The sequence below is a fragment of the Staurois parvus genome, unplaced genomic scaffold, assembly GCF_062004578.1.
Source record: "Staurois parvus isolate SC_StPar_1 unplaced genomic scaffold, SC_StPar_1.0 ptg000745l, whole genome shotgun sequence".
Lineage (NCBI taxonomy): Eukaryota > Metazoa > Chordata > Amphibia > Anura > Ranidae > Staurois > Staurois parvus.
In genome coordinates this window covers 2177235-2180778 of record NW_028318541.1, presented here as the reverse complement: position 1 = coordinate 2180778, position 3544 = coordinate 2177235, and positions in this window count along the sequence as shown.

Here is a 3544-nt window from a genome sequence, read left to right as displayed (position 1 = left end):
CATTCTATTTGAATAGAGTAAGGGAGGGTTATAACCCCTGTCATGTGTGTCCCACTGGGGAGATTTCTTTTCACTTCCTGTCCCAGAGCTAAAACAGGAAGTGAGAAGTAACCCCTCCAATGTGGGGGAATCCCTGATTGTCACCAGAACCAGTTTCCCGTTGGAAGATTTCTCCTCTATTACTGTTCTGGTGGCCACACCCCTCAGATCATCCCCAGTTCCCGCACCTTCAGCCGCTAGATCCGCCCCAATTCCCGCACCGCCAGCTGCCAGATCCGCCCCAATTCCCACACCGCCAGCTGCCAGATCCGCCCCAATTCACACACCGCCAGCTGCCAGATCCGCCCCAATTCCCGCACCACCAGATCCGCCCCAATTCCCGCACCGCCAGCTGCCAGATCCGCCCCAATTCCCACACCGCCAGCTGCCAGATCCGCCCCAACTCCCGCCAGATCCGCCCCAATTCCCGCCAGATCCGCCCCAATTCCCACACCGCCAGCTGCCAGATCCGCCCCAATTCCCGCCAGATCCGCCCCAATTCCCGAACCGCCAGATCCGCCCCAATTCCCGCACTGTCAGCTGCCAGATCCGCCCCAATTCCCGCCAGATCAGCCCCAATTCACGCACCATCAGATCCGCCCCAATTACCGCACTGTCAGCTGCCAGATCCGCCCCAATTCCCGCCAGATCAGCCCCAATTCACGCACCATCAGATCCGCCCCAATTCCCACACCGCCAGCTGCCAGATCCGCCCCAAATTCCCGCACCGCCAGCTGCCAGATCCGCCCCAATTCCCGCACCGCCAGATCCGCCCCAATTCCCACACCGCCAGCTGCCAGATCCGCCCCAATTCCCGCCAGATCTACCCCAATTCCCGCACCGCCAGATCTGCCCCAATTCCCACACTGTCAGCTGCCAGATCGCCCCAATTCACGCACCATCAGATCCGCCCCGACTGCCGCATCACAGAACTTTTCAGTGATGCAGTCTAGTTGTAAAGAACGCCCCAAAAATGCTAATACAAAAAAGCAGCAACATCCAGGTGAAACGGAGACCAACCGGTATACATTATTTTGTTCCATATAATTACATTTTAGGTACTTTCAAAACAAAGAAAAGAAACAGCTGTGCAGGTATACAATCCAACCATTGACCATGGGTCTCTGATATATACAAATAGATAAATACAACGCCCTCAAGAGAACTCTCTCATCACATAATAGCAAATTGCCACTAAACAGGTCTGCCCACCTCTCTTCTTATGGAGTAGTTTAGAGTAGAATTAAAGGCAAAACTTGTTTTTTTCCCATTTTGGATAGAGTAAGGGAGAGTTATAACCCGTGGGTCCTATTGGGGAGATTCCCCTTCACTTCCTGTCCCATAGCCATAACAGGAAGTGAGAGGAAATCCCTGAGTGATTCTCTTGGGGCTTCCTAGGTCATCAGAAGTAGTATCCATTGGAAGATTTCTGTTCAGGGGATAACCCAAAATTTGGGATTTTCTTTTACTTTCAGGGCCAGTTCACACCACATGCAGTCCAATGTGGGTTTTTTTTTTTCTGTATCAAAAATGCACTGATAGTAGGTTACATTGTTTCCAATGGCATAGTTCACACCAATGAAGTCAGTTCCAGTGCATTCCAGTAAGTAGAACATGCTGCATTTTTTTCTGCACTGAACTGTACTGGAATGCAGTAAAACACATCCAAAAAGTACCAAAAATGCACCGGAATGCACATGTCCTTATTAAGTTGAAGAAAAGGACAGATGAGCCACAACGCATCAAAAACACACCAGAATGCTTAAAAAAAATAAATAAAAAAATGCACATACAGAAACACATTCGGACTGCATTTGTATGGTATGAACTTGCCCTCAAGGTTAGAGGATGACTCTCCCTAAAGGGGGCACAGACCGCAATTGAAGCATTAAAAAAAAAAAAAAAAAAAGGTTTTTCCTTTTGTTATACTTTAAGTCCTTAAAACAAGTAAACAACAGCAAAAGAATGCACTCCTCAGCAGCAGAAACATCAAAACAAGCAAGAGAAAAAAGCCTGAAAGGAGAAAAAAGAGGCCTGTAACAAATTGCACTCAATCTAATCTAGAGGATGACCAGGGGAGCTCATCCCCAACAGTGCAGAACACTGTCACACCCCCGAGGTTCCCCTGCCCTGGCTGCTTCTGTCTTCTTGCCTAAATACTGAGAAATTCTAAAGGATAGATTCACGCTGACAGCAAAGAGGAGATCACTACATGATTTCTGGGTCTGGCGAATTAAACAATGTTTCTTTAAAACCAGAATATATATATATATAAAAATCACTTGCGTTTTTCTGCAAACATAACCAAGGTTAGGTTTATTCAAAGACTTTGTACTTGTTCACTTGGCTATGTCCAACATTCTGTGCCAGTGAGCACAATGTATCTATAGCCAAAATGTAAAATCAGAATTTCATTTCCACATTGTATTCCAATTATTCCCAGTCTACTCCTATTAATCTGAACCATTATTATTATTATACAGGATTTATATATTATCATTATTATACAGGATTTATATATTATTATACAGGATTTATATATTATCATTATTATTATTATACAGGATTTATATATTATCATTATCATACAGGATTTATATATTATTATTATTATACAGGATTTATATATTATTATTATACAGGATTTATTATTATTATTATACAGGATTTATATATTATTATTATACAGGATTTATATATTATTATTATTATTATTATACAGGATTTATTATTATTATTATTATTATTATACAGGATTTATATATTATTATACAGGATTTATATATTATTATTATACAGGATTTATATATTATTATTATACAGGATTTATATATTATTATTATACAGGATTTATATATTATTATTCAGGATTCATATATTATTATACAGGATTTATATATTATTATACAGGATTTATATATTATTATTATTATACAGGATTTATATATTATTATTATTATTATATAGGATTTATATATTATTATACAGGATTTATATGGCGCCAACAGTTTGCTCAGCACTTTACAATATAACGGGAGACAATACAGCAACAATACAGTTCAATACACGAGGGATAGGAGGGCCCTGATCCTTGGAGCTTACAATCTAGGACTATCTTGAAGTATGTAAGCTTCAGACGATTCCAACGCATTTACATCTCTGAATTCTGAGACACGTAGTCACTATGCCCTGCTGTGTCACACATTTTACAGCGCCCGCATTCTGAGAGGAGGAGTTTTAGAAGGCGGAGTCTGCAAGAATCAACTTGCACGCAGCAAGGTACCATTGGATATGTAGTCCTTAGAAATGAAAGGGAAGCTGCAAAGCATGCAGGGAATCCAAGAAGTTGTGGAAAGAGTTGGCTAGCAGACAGGCAGCACTCCCAACATAAAATGAGATTTTCCCAGTATTCTCATATAGGATTGTCAGTAATATCTATTGTTTGTATTATTACAATTCTGAGGTTGTAAGATGAAATCATATGCAGTAGATGAGATTCTCTTAC